The sequence below is a fragment of the Colias philodice genome, chromosome 24, assembly GCF_061535455.1.
Source record: "Colias philodice isolate Cphi_HAF_F1 chromosome 24, ilColPhil1 Martin Lab GWU primary, whole genome shotgun sequence".
In the NCBI taxonomy this organism is placed as follows: Eukaryota; Metazoa; Arthropoda; class Insecta; order Lepidoptera; family Pieridae; genus Colias; species Colias philodice.
This window is the reverse complement of record NC_143109.1, coordinates 7,567,461-7,589,453: the sequence shown is the minus strand read 5'-3', so window position 1 is coordinate 7,589,453 and position 21,993 is coordinate 7,567,461. Positions and strand designations below refer to the sequence as shown.

Below are 21,993 nucleotides of genomic sequence, written 5' to 3'. Positions count from 1 at the left end.
AACGATCTATTGTCTTTTTGTTGTTTTCTTATTAGATTCACGAATTTTCAGAATATTTCAAGGATATAATATACCTAGTAGGCGTTGTATATTTGTATACCTAATCAATTTGTTTCCTATTAGGAAACAAGTGTGGATTTCCATATTTGAAACAAAGCTCATGAATTATGTTGGTTTAGAAAAGATTTTATTCAAAAATGAGATCAAAAAATATTTTTAAAAAGTCTCACTAAAAGGCATGCATTATCTTTACTACACAAATAGGCTCATTAGACCACACTTTCCAAAATAATTTGTTTTAAGTACACAATATCTATACTTTTATACTAATATTAACTATAAAGAGGAAAGGTATGTATGTATGTATGGTTTTCACGCATAAACTACTGGACCGATTTTGATGAAATTTGGCACAGATAATCTTTAGACCCTGAGAAAGAACATAGGCTACCTTTTATTGCGAAATATGTACCACGGACGAAGCCGGGGCGGACAGCTAGTCAAAAATATAATTGTAGTTGATTTATAATCATGAAATGATGAACATGTGCTTCAACACTACATTTGGAATGTTAAATTAAAACGGCACACAGTTTTTAAACTAAACTGTTATTTAAGTTGATAGAACAATTTTATCACTATACCTACTAACAAATATCCTTGTATTAATATGTACATCCTCATATTATACCTATAATAATTCATTTAACACCAACAATATAATAGACCATAGTTTTAGCAAATTGTTTACTCAACAACTTATTACTGTTGTTGTTTCTATAACACTATATTACAAATAACAATAAAATTGATGTAATATTTAAACAAATGTTTTATCTATACTAATATTATAAATGCGAAAGTAACTCTGTCTGTCTGTCTGTTACTCAATCACGCCTTAACTACTGAACCAATTTGCATGAAATTTGGTATAGAGATATTTGCATTATATAAAATTTATTGTGAAAGAAGTTCTAAAAGTAGTAATTTCCAATCACCTGGTCGCAAATTTGCTTGGAGTCCAAAATTATGTTTTGTATAGTTATTTATGAAACTAGCCTTTAAAGTTGATACTTAACCAGCAAGACATAACTGAAGTCCCGTGTCCCCGTAGTGGGGAAAGGGGCAGATGAATTATGCATACATCTGTTTCACTGATCGATTTTCTTTAGGGACAAGTAGGAGATCAGTCTTCTGTGTCCTACCAGACCGAGACTTTTTTTTTCTTCGTCTCCACCGGGAATCGAACCCAGGACCCCTCGGTTCTACGCTCACGCGACAACCACTGTACCAAGGAGGCGGTCAACCAGCAAGACATGCTCCTCCTAAATGACTTTGTCATAAAGTAATTTATGTATAATCTTATCACAGCTTATCAAAGCCCAAAATAAGTGATTATGCAATATTTAAAAGAACAAATTGTTAAGATGAAAGGCGAGGAAACCTCACTTCAGTGGAATTAAGAGCAACATAAGTACACCTACTTAATTAAGAAGTTGAGAGGGTTGCAATGTAGGCCTTACAGTTTTGTTCCCCTAGAAACCTTATTTTTCATCTGTGGGCACACTGCCAGGGAATAATGTGATGGTGGATGTAACCACAATTAATGTCTTCATTGTTGGCAATAAAACTTTTCTATTTTATTCATAAATGGTGTAGGTTTGCGTTTTGGCCCCCGCCTCGGTTCAACGGCAGTTTTTATATTTTAATGGCTGTTCATATGGTTTAGATAAGTGGGTAATGAATTATTGGAATGGGTTAATGTTATTTATGTTCGAGATACATATGTGGTATGATCTGTTGTAATATATATTATATTTATATGCTCTATTCTATCTCTTTATAATAGAATTATAAAGTTACTAGCTTTCCGCCCGCAGCTTCGCCCGCGCAGTCAAAGAAAAACCCGCATAGTTCCCGTTCCCGTGGGATTTCCGGGATAAAACCTATCCTATTTCCCGGGATAAAAAGTAGCCTATGTCCTTTCTCGGGTATCAAAATATCTCTATACCAAATCTCATGCAAATTGGTTCAGTAGTTAAGGCGTGATTGAGTAACAGACAGACAGACAGAGTTACTTTCGCATTTATAATATTAGTATGGATTATATACCTATACACTATGGAAGATAAATTGAAGTTTATTTGCCGACTTTGCCCTTTTTGTAATATCAAGCAAAATATGTTCTATCACTGTTATTCTCTAATAATTGTTATTGTTGTATTTTTCCATGTCATTATAATTGTATAGATTTTAAAATCCCAGTCAGTTTCTAAGTAAATCTGGACTTGAATTCAAAGCCAAATGGATCAAGCCATTCTCAAGAGGTTACTAACTTTTATACTATCCACCACTGTAATTCTATTTTTTTTTTAATTTAAGAAATAAGCGGTAATGACATCATTGTTTCAGTCCTATCAAGTCGCCATAAAATATTCCATAAAAATGTAGACATTTAATATAAATATGATGCGATAATAACCGGTGGAATGATACAATATTAAAATTGCAGTATAATGTAATCAACAATACGCAAGCAGCACTGGAGTCTGCTAGCGAGATAATTTGGCAATACATTTGGAGCTATTTGGCACTACACACCGGTTTAGGCTTGCTTATAATTGCGCGTTTATCGCGCGGTGTAATCGTTGCGATTTTTTATAGGAAAATAGTCTTTGGTTATGTTTTTAAACTGTCCGATCCAATTGGACGTATGATATGTTTAGTTTTTAACTAGCTGTGCCGCGCGGTTTCACCCGCGTGGCTTCGCTTCTGTTGGTCTTAGCGTGATTATAATACACTAGCAATGCCCTGCGGTTTCACCCGCATAGATAGCGATATCGTTACAGTGAAAAGTCTACTATAGGTCGGACTATAGGTTTAATTTTTAATCACATGAAAATCACCTTTACCCCGTCCCGCACTACGGCCTTTTTTTTTTTTGTTTTAGTGGGGAAATCTTTCATAGATCATACCCACGGCCTCCGGGGGAGGGGCCGTGGGTTATGTCGGATTCCTACCGACCAAAACCCCACTATGTTCCGTCAAGACGCATATTGGTAGAATTCCTCCGTGTCCCCCGCACTACGGCCTGCTCGAACAGCATACCTACTATTTTCTGTAGATTGACACTTTTAAAAATTCGTTATATCTTTTGAATGGAATATCCAATTCTTTTCATTTAAAAAGTATTTTGCTGGTATTGAAACAGTCTATAATAAAACATCATTAAATGGGATAAGGATTAATATATGTGTATGGATAACATGGTTTGATTACTGTCGGCACTTCTATTTACTTTGAAAACGTAAAAAAGTTGTTGTAGTAACATAACTACTGAAGATGGACATATGGTATCGCGGACTTTCTTGTAGATATTGATCCATTCTATAATACCGTAGAACATTTTTTTGTTCTATCTTCAATAGATTCCGCAGCGCACGCGATGACAGAAGTTTTATTGAGGAATTTTTTACACCTTGGGTTACATTATTGCATTTTTGGTAAGGATCTCTAATTTTTTTGAAAATGCAATATAGCCTATGTTGCTCAGTAAAGATGCAGCTTTCTAATGGTGAAAGAATTTTTGAAATCGGTCCAGTAGTTTATGCGTGAAAACCATACATACATACATACTTACAAACTTTTCCTCTTTATAATATTAGTATAGATATAGCATAAGTGCTTTTGAAAGATGTCTGGATATTCTTTTTAGGGCCGATTTTTCAATGCTTGGATAAAACTTATCCGTCCAATAAAGTATTACACGATAATAATAAATGTCACGTAAACTGTCAAATACGGGCAATTAGAATACGTTTTTAAAATGGTAGTTTTATACATTATTCGACGAATAAGAGCTAGCGCGCACGAGCAACTTTGTCTCCGCAACTATTTTGTCTCCGCAACTATTTTGTCTCTCCACCCATGGGCTAGTAGGGCTAGTATGAAAGTGCGCGCACGTAGCGACGCAACTCCCCATACAATTGATGGGAGAGACAAAATAGTTGCGGAGACAAAGTTGCTCGTGCGCGCTAGCTCTAAGTTTTATCCAAGCATTGAAAAATCGGCCCTTAATGAGATTATTTTTTATCATTTGTGTCTTATTAAAATTTTAACAGTTTTGGATTAATATTATTGAGCAATAACATGGCCGTAGTAGTATGAATTTTATTTTTATAAACTTTGAATTCTGTCATAACTAAATCAATGAAAATTGAAAAAAAATAAAAAATATATATGATTTCTGTTTTTCTTAATCTCGCACGCGTTGCACTTGCACCCGCTTGTGCTTAAACCGCCTAAAACCAGAGTGGGTGAGGTGTTATAACGCGACGATTTCAACTAAAATATGTCGACTAGACGGCCGTTACCCCGTGACGGAGTTTCGGATGCCTTTAATTACGCTATCGGAGGGTATAAATACACATGAAAAAGATCGGATATACGACGTCGATGCGCGTGCGTCACGACCGCGAATAGCGGGTGACCGTCGTGTGACGTCACGGTGACGGTCAGCCAGCGGTGTCGTGTCAAGGTGTGCGGCTAGGTGGGCTCATGAAATCGGAGATGATATGGCTATACACCAGGCTCCAATTATACTTCACAGTACAATAATATCATAATGATATTGATGTTCGTCTTGATGAGACGCGATGAAATCTTGATTCTGGTAATGTCAGATACATATTTATATCCAGTCAAGTGCGGGACGACCGGGAGCCGGTCGATCCACATTCAGGGGCTTGTGCGTTGCGACCGGCTCCCGGTCGATCAACAGTCAAGGGTTTTGCGTTCGCTTTATAAAACGGTCTAATAACCTTCCTCTTTCTAACTTATATGACATGTTAAGGAAAGAACAGGCTAGCTATAAATCAAGATAACAACATAACCACATGATTTAAGTGGCCCACTTTTCATGACACATTGAGTAGGTAGTTTTTTGTACAAAAAAATAAACAGTTAATGTGTAAAAAAAATGTATGGGAGGGTTATGATGTTTTTATTTTCTCGTAAGAAGAGTGTAACAAAGGATCAATAAATATTAAAATCTCACTGAACAGCTGTTTTAATTTTTTATTAGCAGACAAAATGTAACAAAAATTACAAGGGTACATTTGCTTTGACTTACAAGTTGTTTTTATTTATTTAAATGTTACCATGTTTTGACAAGGCATAGACTATTTTATTATCTATGAATTAATATATACTTGCAAATGTGCTATTGATAAAGGAATCTGAGATAATCGACTTTAAAAAAATATTGGACCGCCAAAAACCCCAACTGCGGCGGCACCGGGAGCCGGTTCCGCACAAGACCCGATTTTTGCAAAATGGCTCCCGCACTTGAGTGGTTATATGAACGAGAAAGTAAATGGCTGTTTCGCTTTCACGCCTAAACCGTGTAATGCATACAAGGCAAAGTAAATCACGTCTTTATTGCCATTTTGTATTATAACTTTGTTGGATGAAGACGCATAGGTGTCGCGTTTATTTCGTTTTTAATAGTCCTTTAATTTGACAACTTACACCCTGGAATACATACAATATAACACTTTACAGTTAAATAATACACATACAACATTTTAAATAGGGTTCAACGAACGTGTTATTGATTTGTAATTCATAATAAGTTAATAAGTACTTACACAATTACAATTTATTTAATAAATAACATAAATTCTTACTAGAAGTAATTATATAAATGTAACGCGAACTCTAATTGAACTACAAGAACATAGATAATATGAAAATGTGAATAACATAACTCCATGCATTCAAAGATTTATCTCACTGAGTCACTCGTGCGTGAGGTCAAGGGTTGAAATCAAATGACATCACTTGTGAGCGTCACACCGAATGTCCACTTAATGAGGTCACCGTTTAATTAATGACCTTCGTCTATGATCATGTCTCGGAGAATATTAAGCCTAATATTTGACATAGTTTTTAAATATCACTTTCTTGGTCTACATTATTTGGTATGTTTTCGATGCAGTTTGTTAATTGCAGGCTATTAAGTTGAATTTCTTTCATTTGTAATTTGTACTAATCAATATGGATGCAATATTTAATAATTCTTTATGAATTGTTTGTTACTTAACTCTCTTAATTAAATGACCATAATTATTGATAAAGTGCTGCAGAGTGCAGTGTTAATACTTAATAGTTAATACCTATAAAATAAGTAGTCAACAAAAATATTTCATAAAATAGATTTTTTTTAATGTCTTCTAGATCTAGATCCCTTGAAAACTTTTTTTTCGTATTTTTTCTTACACGTATCTGTTAAACTGTTAGGCTGCTACAGAGTCCAAAACAAAACAAACAAATATGGTCAACTTTTATTTAAATTAAATAAACTATACAAATGAAGTGAGCATATGGTCCATCACCTTGTGCCACTGGTTGCAAATGACTTAACATACCCCGCTGCGTCTGAAGTGAATAAAAAATGTTACTTAGTAAGTCATAAGAAAAACTAAAATATATAAACCGACGCGGTTCTTGAAAACTACGTTTTTTTTCAAGCAGTTCTAGCGCAACTTATAAACCTACAATATCTTATGGTGGGAAATGCTTCGCATTGTGTGTAGGTATGTACCTACCTATAATAATTATTAATTACAAAGCACAGTGAAACATTTAAAATTTAAAAACATTTAAAATTTACCAGATTTTAGTTGAAAAATTTTCGCTAGCTAAGTGTTTCTGTTGATTTTATTTTGTGACGCGTTCACTCGTTTGCTTTTAAAATTAATGAGAATAGATTGTATCTCCAAGTAGACATTCTTCTCTTCGGCCTTGTTACAATTTCACCAAACATTTTACAAATACCTGCCACTATATAAAAATAAACCCGGGCCATATATTAAACAAATTCCCGATGAAATATTTATGCCAAGTGAACCATTATCACAGGAAGTTTACACCTTTTGTATATAAAAAAGATAATATACGTAGAGTACAACAAACAGACGCCGATGTCGATAATTACCAATTGTTGTCGGCCATCTTGGATCGTGAGTCATGCGCCTACGCAGACCAGACACGGCCAAATATAACTACACAATTTTTTTATACCTACGTGAGCTTAAAACTTGATTTTTTTTTGTTCATCGCTATTATGCCCTTAGCAACAGTTTTTGTATGAGCATGTACACTATTTAGTTTTTATTGTAGGTACACAAATTTAATAGATTACACATTTATAGGACTTGACATACCTACATACTTAATACATAATATATTTGTTTATCAAAATTCATGTCCTGTTTAAATAGGATCAAGATTATTTACTATTTGATAACTGATAACATATGTTTATTTGATTGATTTGTCAGTATTTGCATAACGGGTAAAGCGTAACCTTAACCTACCTTATGTATCTCAAAAAAATCGCTGGATTATGTACCTAATTTAGTTTCTGTTACCGTAAACAGACTTTAATTTATAATTTACTAGATTTCCGCCCGCGGCTTCGCCCGCGTTTTCAAAGGAAAACCCGCATAGTTCCCGTTCCCGTGGGATTTCCGGGATAAAACCTATCCTATGTGTTAATCCAAGTTACCCTCTATATGTGTGCTAAATTTCATTGTAATCGGTTCAGTAGTTTTTACGTGAAAGAGTAACAAACATCCATACATCCATACATCCATACATCCATACATCCTTACAAACTTTCGCCTTTATAATAGTATTAAGATTAAGATTAAGATTAAGATTAAGATTAAGATAAGTAGGTACCTACCTACTCACCTAAAATCAAATAAGAAAACATACTGTTTCACACGTTTTGTTACCCTATCTTAATTAGGTGTTATCTTAATAACTTTAGTAGGTACCTAATTAAAACAATAACGAACCTTGTGCAGTGTGCTGCCTAGTATTTAAATTTTAAAGCATGTCTTATCTCTTAACTATGCCTGAGTCGAAGTTTTGGTAATTGTGGGTAGAAGAAACGTAGTTACAAATAGTATCAAAATTATTTAGAAAAATACATTTTATCTTATGTTCTTATGCAGTATCTAGAACCGACGAATAGTTACCTGCAATTTTATCTATTTTAATTACATTTAAAGCTAGCATAATTAAGCGAAAACCTTTATAAATCGTATTTTAATTCTAAAGGCATTTAAACCTCGCATTTATAAACTCGAATGTTGTAAGTAAAAATTGTTTCATTTAAAATGTATCTAAACCAGAATTTAAACATTGAATGAATTCAACATTTAGCTGTGTGAAACAACCTGCCGATTATAGTAAAAACGATATGACGTAACCCGATGGCCTCGACAGCGGAATAAATAGCCACGTGGGCAGTGCAAATAAAAAAAAACACGGCACGAGATATTTATTATTTACACAATGGCCAGATGGATACGGTAACTGTTCTGTCGATTCGTCAAAATTATTGTTTATTGGACGCACATGTTGAAATCTGGAGTCGTTTTATGATAGACGAAGGCAAATCAGCCAAGTGATTGAAAGGATACATATTACATGTCTGATAAGTGTGTTGAAGTCGAAGTTACCGATATCCTACAAGATATAGGATTGTAATTGGATAAGATACCTATAGGAATAATTGCCTCTGGACTTTATTGATCTGTGGTTTTTATTTACTGTTGTCAATCACGCTTGATTGATATTAATAATGTTGTTTTGTTTACTAACCACATTGCTAGTTTTTGTAAAATTATTTTAAACATGATGAAAATATTTCTGCACTCATGAGTTTAGGCTTAGTAGGAATGAAAATAGCATTCCAACCAAAATTTTCGAGGACTGCTATTGAAAAATATTCTGTGCACAGTAAATCAATCATATTATGAGCAAACAAATAAGACAAAAAATCTAACGCCAGCAACGAAATGATTACGAAAACACCAATCATATTTCAGTCAAAGACTAAAAAAATGCTTAATATTCACAAAGAAAGGCATTGTATTGAATACAACAGCCGGCATGCTCCAATTTGAGCCCCCACATGCAATATGCTCTTTGTTGTATAACTTGTATATCATACTTATTGCAATCGTGAATCTTTTTGCGGAATTAAATATTAAGACCTACTGCAGTTTTAATTAAGGCTTTTTTCGCTGCAGTTATCTTGTCTGCGTTATTGGTTAACCTTCGCTTGCGTAACGATCAGGCGGAATTTTTATTGTTTTGTTTGTTTATGCGTTTAGGGGAGCGTTCGTAAATTGAAGGAAGTAAGGACTCGAAATACACCTCGTATATTGATTAGTAATCTATAGAAGTAGTTTTAACTTTTAAATATGAGACATCATCAAGAAAGGTCTTGCTGCAATATTGTATTTTTCATAATAAATAAGTAATCGTCTTTATGTATTTAATGAATGAAGGCAATTAAAACTGATTCATAGATAAATGAGTGACGTAATAATGATTAGCAGTTATGCGTTTCAATTAACATCTCGATGCTAGAGAACGGCTAAACCTTCAGTTTTGGATATTGTGCTAATAACCTTTCTAAAGTCAATGGCAACAGTGCTATTTGCACGTTATACCTATTTGGGCGTTTTGTTTTTTGCAATATCTTATTCTTAATATCTTAATATCTTAATATCTTAATACTATTATAAAGGCGAAAGTTTGTATGGATGTGTGGATGTGTGGATGTATGGATGTATGGATGTATGGATGTTTGTTACTCTTTCACGTAAAAACTACTGAACCGATTACAATGAAATTTAGCACACATATAGAGGGTAACTTGGATTAACACATAGGATAGGTTTTATCCCGGAAATCCCACGGGAACGGGAACTATGCGGGTTTTCCTTTGAAAACGCGGGCGAAGCCGCGGGCGGAAATCTAGTAATTACCTATTTTCAAAATATATACTCATTGAAAAGTGTTCATATTTTTATGTACATGGTATATCAAAATGTACATATTATTATAAATTGCAATTAACCTAAGAACGTATAGTTAGTTACTTTCACTTTGTTCGCATAAAAATAAAATAATGTTACATGAAGTCGGTCAAAGATGTGACAAAAGTCAACATTCACATGCATTCTCTATTCACAAATGCGTGGAAAGCAGAATAATGGTTTCCTTTATATTATTTGGAACAATTCTGGTGCTATTAGCGACTGCGAAGTTTTAACAAGGGCCCGGTTGGCACACGACTCGCTTTTCCAAGAAAGTTGCATCGGCCGCGGATGTTGGAGACCAGTTGTGTGAATATTGGATTCTTGGTTAGTTACTGTTAAAAAGTTTTGTAGGATTACAATGTATGTAAGATGAACAAATTCTTGCTTAACTATTATAATACAAGCAATTTAGTTCATATGCCTGAAGATGGCATTCTTTCAGTCCATATGGGATCAGTATAATTTTACGTGATTTTGAAAAAAATCAAGTATCCTCTAATAGTCGAAGGATTTAAAATTTGTTAGGAATTTAAAATTTGTTACTCGAATCAACTTACGTACTACATACTCTTAGTAGTAGATATCTGTCATCAATTAAAACAACATTATCAATGTATCATAAACAAGGAAAGCGCGAACCGTGAACAGATGACATGTGATTATGTATAATTTCAGAGGGTAAACACATAATTGTGTAATTCTGAATGCGGCTACCAATCAGAGTGAAGCTGGGGTTATCTTAATCCGAAATTAAGTGAGATTTATGCTTACACCTTTGGTATAGATGGCGGTCGTGCTTCTCGATTATACTTCGAATAGTGTTATGGAGTTAGATGTCTGTTTTACTTAAAGTTTGAAGTGTAATTTGTGAGAGTGAAATTTACTCTGAGATAACTTCATGTTTTGTTGAAAAAGAAAATTATAAAATAGGAATATTATGTTGTTTGTGTATTAACGTAAAACAGTTTAATTTTACAGTAGATTTGCTTATCGTTCTGATCTGAATTCACAGTTTTATTTAAGATAACCATGCTTTACAATTTAAGTTTTATGCATAAGGATGATAGAAAAAAATTTTATTCTAAAAATCATTAAAAGTTTGGTTTAAATTATTTTAAACTTGCAAAAGTACCCAATGAATGAAACTAACTATGAACTCAGTTTGACAACCAAAAGTGGTTAATTAATTAAATGTTTGTTTTCATGTAACGCTTCTATCCATTCTTATTTAGTAAACATGTAATATAATTAATTTGTACGATACAGCCAGGTGTAGAGTGCAATGGTTTTGACATATAAGTGCATAATGGCCCCTCACCTCACATTGAGCACATAATATGTTTATGAATAAGAATAAAATATAATTGTACAGAATATGCGAGGTATGAGATATTTCTATAAGAACTTTGACTCGTCGTAGATATATTACAATGAAGAAACTTTCAGAAGGAGTTTGTTCACGATTTAGTTGAATAAACAGCTAATGACAAAGTGTTAGAAATAAGTAATTTACTTTACAAGTTATAGAACCTTCAATATTGCCAAAGTTTCCGTCTGATGTTTTTAAACAAATTGTTATGTTTTATTTTCACAGCAACTTATATCTGTTCTCTTTTTTTTACAGGTAAATAGCAGAAAAACCTGATTTTAACAGAAGAAAAGAACATAATTACCAGACAAATGGTGACGGTTTGTGGTAGCAACTTAAAGGTATTTGGCTAATTATTACATTCAAGTAGGTAGTTCGTGTATTAGATAAATGTTGTTACTAAACTTTTCTAAGCGCAATACAATTTCGTATCTCGACCCAGACTAAATAAATGAGACCTAAAAACACTGGAAACAATAAAAGTCGTCCAAGGATGGGCGATCGATCCGATTCGCTGGATACACAAATATCTAAGAACAAAAGCGTCTAATCGCACCTTTCGGATGCTAAAAAGCGTAAACATTTCAAAAACATCCGCGCTGAACATCAATCGGCTTGTCCAAACACTAGGTAAAACAATTCGCTGGAGCCAACTTGCCAAGCATAACAAATGTGATGATGAATCGCTATAGGGTTGCATCATTGGAATTTGAAATAGAATACGTTAATGGTTGTCCCGTTTTTATTGGCGGAAACATAAGTTTCCAGAATCCGTTCCAGGAATGGGGTATGTTTTAAAGTATCGTTCCGTGTAAAGATGGAAGAAAATCTGCTCATGGTGAATCTAATAGTGGATAATTTTTATCCCCTAAGGCCTACTGCATAGAACTTGGCTGATTGATAGTATTTCTGAATTCAGAGTTAAATTTATATATTTGCGTTCAAGATAAAAGTAATGCCCTAATTTAGCACAGTATTCTGGGTATTAATATCTTGTTTAATGTTCAACTTAGTGTTGCCTAATCCCGTGTTCATTTATTTACGCCAGAATTTTTCATTACTGTTAATCTAATTAACGTTACCTAAGTAAAGAACTTGTTATTGTATTAAATCGTACATGACGACGTTTCTTCATAAACATCAAGAATTGATAAAAACAGAGGATTACTTTAATTAGTTAATTCTCAGTAATCGCTGCTTATTCATGACTCGCAACATTAGTAACATAGCATTAGTGTTTATTCATCGCTTGGAAACGTATACTCACCCACATTAACGTAAAAACTACAAACAGCATCGGTCTGAACGTGAAAGTGCCGTAATTGCTAAGGTAAGCTACGTTCTACGTAAGTGCTAAGTGCTAAGCACTTCGCATGTTAGCCTCTAATGAAATGCTACAATTAATTGCATCGTGATAAAATAAAATAGTAATATTTAGAAATCGTGCAGCTCAAATGGAAATACGAGTAAAGCTCGGCTCTGGGGATCGGTTGCATAATATTGTTTATTTGTACGCGTCACGTGAGTGCATTGTTTTTGCATGTGCTGGTGGAGGCATTGACCTAATAATTTTAGACCTATAACACTTACGCGTTTACAAAGATTACAGTTTATGTTTAAATTTGAGTAGAATGCCTATTTTTAATTTAAACGAATTGCATATACTCTTACTGTAAGCTTTTTCAATCTCGAGCTTAATTTAAGTCACAGTAATGTGATCGTAAATCACCAGTGAATAAAGCTGATTATCCCCTTGCAGTAGGCAATAGGGCAGTGGTGTAGCAACCCTTTTCCTACAAAGCAATTGAAATATATGCGGAATGGCCACTAATATCCTCTGGGGTTTAACCGTTCATGTATACTGTAGGAACATTTAGCTCTTCGGATGATATATCATCCTACGATTCCTCGTATTAGCATTCATTCTATTTTTTTTTCATTTGTTTTTCGTGACATTTTAGACCGGGAGATACTGACACAAAATTTCGAGTCATTTGTAACAAGGATGGCGGTTCTACAGGGGTCTTAGTACGCAATGACAAAAAGAAAAACGATGGTGTGAACGCTGGTACCGGTGGATTAGTCGCGTGGGCGTTTGTCGAACTCGTCGGAAAAATAGCGAAAGTCAAACGATTTGTAACACAAAAATTTTAGAATTTACCGATAGCCCATAAAAAAGAAGTAGGCGGTAGTGTCATGCCATACTTTTCCGGTGTGACTTACAGCCCGCCATACCGACGCGAATGTGTTGATTTAAATAAAACAATTATTCAACCATTTGTACCAGGCTAACTTTTGCACAGGTAACTATCGTCGTGCAGCCATTTACGAAAATCGCCATGCCATACTTTTCGGACGATTCCAAATGGTCGCCATACCGCCGAAAATCTGCAAAAAATTTTTATTTCGCCAAACTTTTTGTACCAGTATTGCATTTAGATTTTTGGAGAGTATTTGATAAAATGTGACCATTATTATATTTGCCATACTTCTAGTAGGGGGAAAAAGTGCTGTCATACTTGAAAACTAAATTTATTATTAATTTATATAAGTGAAGATTTCCAACACATAGATCTTTGAAATTTTGTATTTATATTTGTTGATCCTCAAACTTACAGGAAAAATAAGTGCCATACTGTTACAAATCGAGTGACTTTCGCTATTTTCCGACGAGTTCGACTAACGCCCACGCGTCTAAGCCGCCGGTACCAGCGTTCACACCATCGTTTTTCTTTTTGTCATTGCGTACTAAGACCCCTGTAGAACCGCCATCCTGTTACAAATGACTCGAAATTTTGTGTCAGTATCTCCCGGTCTATTTCTGTGTCCAAAGAATTATGAGAATCCTGCCCTACCATATCATGTTTAGGACAAACTTTCTCGTTGATTGCACTACCATACATCTCATTTAGCTGAGTTGTTTTCATTTCGAGATATTTTCGTATATATAGGGTGTCCCAACAAGAACGCAAGATTTAAATTTGGCGCCATTCGAAGTGTCATTGTTTGACATATCAACAAGTGTTATTTTTTTTAGTAGAAGGTATAAGGTTAGTGAAAATGGAACGCTAAACGAAGGATCAACGCATTCTCATTGTAAAATTTGTTTTACCAAAATAGTGAAAGTTTTGCGGCTACAGTACGCAAATTGCGATCAAAGAAATTGCGATCAGTAAAAGAGATAATTGGAAAAATTTGCTGAAACTGGGTCTGTTAGTGATGTAAAGACAACAACGCGCCTTCGACCTGGTCGGTCAACCGAAAATATCGCAGCTGTATGCGATGATATCGCTCAAACTCCATCCATCTCAATTCAACACTGAGCTCCTAAAATTGGTGGTTCCGAATCCACTATGCAGCGAATTTTGACAAAAGATTTGCGTCTTGCATGCTGGAGGGGATGTGGTTTCAACAAGACTTCGCCACATGTCATACAGCCAGAGAAACAATACAATTGCTGCATCAGTCATTTCTCGGTCATGTTACTTCACGCTTTGGGGACCATAATTGGCCACCCAGATCATGCGATTTAGGGGTTTTTTGAAATCGATGGTTTATGCGATTAAGCCGACGATGACTCAAGCCTTAAAAGACAAGACACATTAAGAAATTGGACGCTGTATTAATGAAATACCACAGAATTTATGTAAAACGGTCATTGAAAATTTCATTAAAGATCGCGTAGGTATGTGCCAGCAAAGCCGCGGTGGCCATCTCCCTGATGTGTTGTTCCAAACAAAACCTCATCTTGTCTACTTTACGATATAATATACTTTTCACAAGTTTTTTTTAAATATCTGCGTTTCATGTCAAATTTAAATCTTGCGTTCTTGTTGGGACACCCTATATAAAGAATTATGGCAAACCTGACCTACCATATATTTTTTCAAACTCAAACTCAAACATTTATTTATTCAATTAGACTTCTTCCAGAAGCACTTTTGAATCGTCATTACATTCTTTAAATTTACCACCGATTCGGAAAGCAGTATCTATGGAGAAGAACCGGCAAGAAACTCCATAGTTGCTCTTTTAAAGTCATGTCCATATACAATATAATTTTACATTACATGTTACTTACATCTAACTACATAATATTATATATTATCATAATATGCCAAAGAACTGTCCTGTTATTCTTACGCGACAACCCTCCATGGATTTTCATCTTCCATATATTCCTTAATGCTGTAGTAGGCTCTCTGAACTAATACATTTTTTAAATAAGTTTTAAATTTAACACTACTAAACTCTTTAATACTATGAGGAATTCTATTGTAAAAACGTATACCTTGGCCCATAAATGAATTTTTAACTTTAGCTAACCTATAAAATGGCATTTCAATTTTATTTCTATTCCTTGTGCCATAACAGTGTCTATCTCCTACTTTTGTGTGTAAGTCCGCGTTTTTGTGTACATGTAAAACATTATTAAATATATACTGTGATGGTACAGTGAGGATACCAATATTCTTAAAGAGATCTCTTAGTGAGTCCCGAGCACGTAAATTATATATAGAGCGTATGGCTCTTTTCTGTAATATAAATATAGTTTCTATATCTGCAGCCCTGCCCCATAGTAGAATTCCATAGGACATAATGCTATGAAAGTAACTAAAATAAACCAATCTAGCCGTATCTTCATCGGTGAAAATATTTCGGACAAACCATCTCTTTGAATGTATTACGATCTTAACAAGGATCGATTGTCCGACTGATATAAATGTGATTGTCATGACACAAGTGTCCAAGCAGTGACTAGGATCAATGATATAATCTGAGCGGTCAGATATCCTACAATGGTATCAATTGCCGGCCAATTGAAGGTTGACGAGCTTGTCACACGGTTTGATAAACACCGCGATTCCATTGCACAGCCGCTTGAGGGGACCGAGATTGTTCTGTAATGATATTGTTGGTGATAAGCTTCTGTTTTGTTGTGGTTGGCTACTTGATCAAGGAATAATTTGGTATTTTGCTAGCAGTTTGAAATGTGGTATCAAGGACAACCTTACTCACTACAAAGTGATCGTAAAATTGATTCAATCAATTAGACTTCCTTTAGAAGCTCTTGAAACATATGACAGTTAAGCACTTGCAGTAACTATTTACTTAGGTGTGGATAACATTTAACCTTTTAAACCTTTCAGGAGTTACATATACTAAGGTTTTAGCGTGGCGAAGAATTAAGTATGAAACTTAAACTTCCATTAAAGCCTTACATTATTATAAGCTATATATATATATTATAACATAAAACACTGCAAATAATATGAGTCACGCATTCCTTAACTTCATCAATATGTGGCACTGGCAAGTTAGACGACCTTCACAATATTACGTTGCTTTATGATCTCAGATCAAATATTATGTCCTAACTAGAATGGCATTCGTGCCTACATTCCAGCAAATGTTAAGCTTAGGTCCACTGCTCAAAAATTATGATAGACGTGTTTATTGTATCGCTTTGTAAGTGATAAAAGGTTCAATAGATATTGTTATATTATGAATTTTGTTATGTAGTGCTAAATAGTTTTTATTGTTATATGCAGAAACAGTAAATGATATTTCGTTTTTAGTATTTGCTAATTGAGTGATAATCTCTCTATAGGGTAACAGAAATATCCTAATGGTACGGGAGCTATTAACGTTGAAAAAGAAGTCATTTTAGTATAGCTGGTTTTTTGATATATTGTTCCTCTAGCTATTTCGGTTAGAGTCCGCGCAGTCTGGCTGGCCGGAGTGGTTGCGTTCAGTAGTGCGCATCTTATCTGCACAGGAAATTATCCTTAATTTAAAGTCATTTTTTAACGCGTAATTTTTAAACTTTTGCCTTTAGATAGATCCATCAATCATAATTTTTTTATTGCAAGACGTTTTTTTCGTTGTTAAATAGGTGCCAGACGCAATTTTTAATTTCGTTTTTATAAAAAATTCAAATTATTTTAGAATGTCTGTAAATTTCATATTATGTTCTTCAAACATAATATAATCTAAAATTAATTAGCCAGACGCTAATTCGATTGTTAAGTATTAAAAAATGAGTATAAATAAAAAAAAGTAATGAAGCATGCAGCTCATCAGCTAGTGTATTTTAATTATGCGACAGGAAATAATTGCAAGAATACAATATTATTTACACTTGTTCTTATAAATTAAAAAGTTAAAATGAAAAAAAAAACATAAAAGTGAAAAATAAATTAAAGTTACCATACATTAAAAAGAATGGAATAAAAACTATATCAATGAAGGTTAAACAATTACATTGTTAAATTTAAAAAGCCATCTTCATAACCATCATCATCATCATCTTCCCTCTCACTGTCAGAATTATTTATGTTATCGTCTAAGCCGAATCGTCTACTTTGTCTTTGACATTTTTTAAATTATTGTTCCTTATATAGTTTATAGTAGGTAGTAGGTACTGATTGTTATACTTTAAAAACGACAGATTATTAACTATTTTATGTAAAAGATTTAGTTTTATAAAAATGTAAAACATTTTGTTGATTCGACTGATTATAATTGATGTTACGCATGTTAATTTTTAGTAGTTTAGGTGTTTATTATTTGTATTAGACCTTCTTGACTGATATGTTATTAAAATATTACTTATAAAGGTCGTTGATTACTTGAAATTATAAGTTTTAATTAAAACCTTTGAATTCAATCATCATTTTTATTTTGCAGCTCCTATTACTCCCCAGAATCATTATGTTTCAACTCTCCTCGACCTCTGTTTCATCTTACCTCGGTATGAGGGGAATTGAAACAAGTTGACTTGTTACGATTAAGTCAATTTTTCACCACCATTTTCAACGCTTACCGTTTATTTATGCTAACCATTCGCAAGTGTATAGAATAACCTATCGATTGATACCAGTACCATAAGATTTCTGATAATAGTATAAGTTATATTAAACAAAACGTGAAAATTGTTTCAACTCCCCTCGGTCTCCCCTAGTTAGCATGAATTTATATAGCTAGTATACTAGCGGTCCGCCCCGGCTTCACCCGTGGTACCTACATGTTTAAACTATCCTATCTCTCAAGTTGGATCGAACTGCACATGGTGTGCGAATTTTATTATAATCGGTTAAATGGTTTAGGAGTCCATTGAGGACAAACATTGTGACACGAGATTTATATAGGTATATATATTTTAGTATCAGCATCGCATCTGTGCGAAGCCAGGGCGGGTCGCTAGTTGAGTAATAAAAAAAATTGTTTTGTATAGAAGATTGTTGATGTACCCTAATAGTTTATTTTTAACCTAAGGAATAAAATGTACCAATGGAAGGTACTTATTCCCACAACACAGGGAATCCTAGAGTAGGAACAATTCAATTTCTATGCATCTTATATTTTCGAAAAAAAAAAAGTTATTGTTTATTGTTATTTAATTTTCGCGGCCGACCCTTTCTATCTGTCTTGCACTTTAAACTATCTCTCCATATACACAATCATCAAATTGTTATACTTACCTACTTTCACTACGTTTTTATTTGTACATATTTAATACTTAACAATCGAATTAGCGTCTGGCTAATTAATTTTAGATTATATTATGTTTGAAGAACATAATATGAAATTTACAGACATTCTAAAATAATTTGAATTTTTTATAAAAACGAAATTAAAAATTGCGTCTGGCACCTATTTAACAACGAAAAAAACGTCTTGCAATAAAAAAAATATGATTGATGGATCTATCTAAAGGCAAAAGTTTAAAAATTACGCGTTAAAAAATGACTTTAAATTAAGGATAATTTCCTGTGCAGATAAGATGCGCACTACTGAACGCAACCACTCCGGCCAGCCAGACTGCGCGGACTCTAACCGAAATAGCTAGAGGAACAATATATCAAAAAACCAACTATACTAAAATTCTCACTTGTCAACGTTGGTAGCTCCTATACGATAAGTCTAACAAAATACCCTTGAATAGAATGTTCGATAGATTTAGTTTACAAGAACATGCTCTGTCACTTTTATAGAGTGCTTCTTGCTAAATTTATACATACCTTATCAGCGCTTTCAGCTTTTCAGCCGCTTCAAGATAATATAAGTGCTCTTTTTATCAAAGAGATCTTTTGCCAATTTTTGTCAGGTCATCGCCCTGCGAGGGCTATGTTTGTGGCACGGGTTTCCATCGATACGGTGGAATAAAATCTGAATTATGTAAATATAGGGTTAACCTCAGTGTCGTAGGTAGGTAAATATTTAATAGTTAGATTCTGTATGAGACCTTGTCAACGATTAAATGCCGCGATAACATTGTTATTCAGAAGTACAGTGTTGCTGGAGATGACTAGTTAAGTACTCCTTGATTTATTGTCCTATGATGATTAGATTTTTTATTTGGCTGACATAATAATGTGCTTGAATAATTATTGAGTAGGTATTATCTAGTCCATATCGAAGTAGAGCTATGGAAACGATACAATCAATTACATAAAAATTTTATGAAACCCAAAATGAAAGGTTTTTTCGAATAGTGGTGACTGAAGCCATAATCCAAACCGTAGGACGTATTATTATTTAATATTTTTATTTTAATGACACATTACAGTAGAATCGTAATATAGGTTATTTAACTTATCACGGTTATAATGAAGCTGCTTCCCTATGTGGCTATAGTTTTCTTGAATACGTTACGTACGAGATGGGTTATAGACGTCACATCCTAAACTATGAGGTAGTAAGTACTTACCCACTACGTAAAGGAACAAAGCAATTTTGACCAATTTGGTGGAACGCGCCTAGCATTCCCATTTAAGAACTGCGCTATGGAGCGTAAATTGAACTATTATCGTATGCTAAAAAGTAAAAATATTTGTAATTTACGGGCTAAAAATAATTGTCATTTTTAAACAATAGCATAAAATTTCAGAGAGTTCATTTGCCTAAGTTTGTTTGTTTGTATGTGTGAATACACATACAAATATAACAATGCGACGATGATGATGAAATAACTTATAACTATCGAAATGTCGTTGTGAACTACGTACTTTTGTTTTTTAAATATAGTCCTTTTAGATTAAAATAAATATATTACAATTTAATTCACATTCTCTGCTTTCCTAAAGAATAACCCGTAAGAACGTAATCAGGCCCAAACTGCTGGACGCGGCGGGGCAATTCCCGGATGTTACAATTTATTATGATGCTATGATAAATATTTGTAATTTATGGAGCAAGGCCGATATGAATTGTTATTAATTGCTCTTTAATTTATGACTCGAAATAATTTGTGAGCTAATTCGAGAATTAATGAAGGCTACTTTTAACCATTTACCCTATGTATTCTGGATGTTTATTATTTTGATTTTTAAATTTAAACATGCGATTTTGAAACAGTCTTGTTGTCTAGGTAATATGCAATGATGATTTATGACTTATGTGATTATATCTAATAGGTAGTTAATGTTTAAATTTTAATTGTGCTTAGTACCTACCTATAGGTTAAGATATTTTCAATTACAATCTCCAATTTACTATTTCGTTTCAAAAATAACACCAATTATTTCTGACACCCAAAAAGTAGGGTATTTAAAAAATCTCAAACTCGTCAATGTTATCTGAAACACGGGCAATAAATGTCCCTTTCAGTGCATGATGAATGATCTCTCCACACCGACTCGTGGATTAATTACAGCCGCGGAATGGGGGTCGCAAATGAATCACCCAATTTTTCAGACCTTTAGTCATGTACAATGTGGCAGCACATTAAATAAATAGGACGGTATCGCTCGAAATTTGATTAGTTCGCTTGGTAGGTTTGGAGGTGAAGTCAACTGAGTGGTAGCAAAAAGAATGTACCTACATGTTAGCAAATTATGAATATCAATATTAGTATAAAATTATTTTACTTGTTGATATTCAAACCTGAACTACATAGCACGAAAAATGTCAACGTTCCATGATGGTTAGGGAGCCAGGTGCAAATTTGGTTAACTATTTCCTCTCAAGAGATAATTCGTCAGACGCATGAGAGTATAGTATTATAAAGCCTCGTGAACGTCAGCTGGCGCTCGGTTGGGGGGGTGAGCGGTTGTAGCCTCCCACGCACATAGGAAAAAAAATACATTCATTCATTCATTTCCTCTCAGCTAAAAATTTGTCAAATTGTAGCTAACCCAATATCTCAACGAAAAAAAATAGTCAGCTGGTTACAACATGGTGTATTATACGTCAGCTGGTGTCTCGAACATGAAAGTTAAATTTAAAGAAAAATTTATTTTCCGTTATTTCCTCTCAAACAAAAATTTACCTGATGATAGCTTATATGTAACTGTGGATAAATATATATGTCAGCTGGCTGTATCTTGGTGGAAAAACCGTCAGCTGATACGGGAGGCTACAACCGCTCTTCCCCCCAACCGAGCTCCAGCTGACGTTCACGAGGCTTCATAATACTATACTTTGATGCATTTTACTAATTACCGCTTGAGAGGAACTTGGTCATAAAATCTGCTGCTGGCTCCCGGACCATGATGTCATATCAAAAATATTCACGAGCAATCGCCATTGAATTGAACATTTACCTGCTCAGTACCGTCCGCCATATTTGTTCTGACGTTACGAAATCGCGCCGAAGGGCATCGTTAATCACCCCTTAAATACATAAGCAGTAATTAATTAATGTAAATATTTTCAAACCGCCCCTCAACTGGGTCAACTTGGCCTTATTAAGTTGGAACAAGCGAATAATTATTT

At 34.0% G+C, this 21,993-nt stretch overlaps 1 protein-coding gene across 7 annotated transcripts in view; it reads left to right on the top strand.

Moving 5' to 3' along the window:
* PMCA (plasma membrane calcium-transporting ATPase 3) overlaps nt 1-21,993 on the top strand; it is a 131,040-nt gene that overhangs the window by 34,697 nt on the left and 74,350 nt on the right. The window lies entirely within an intron of this gene.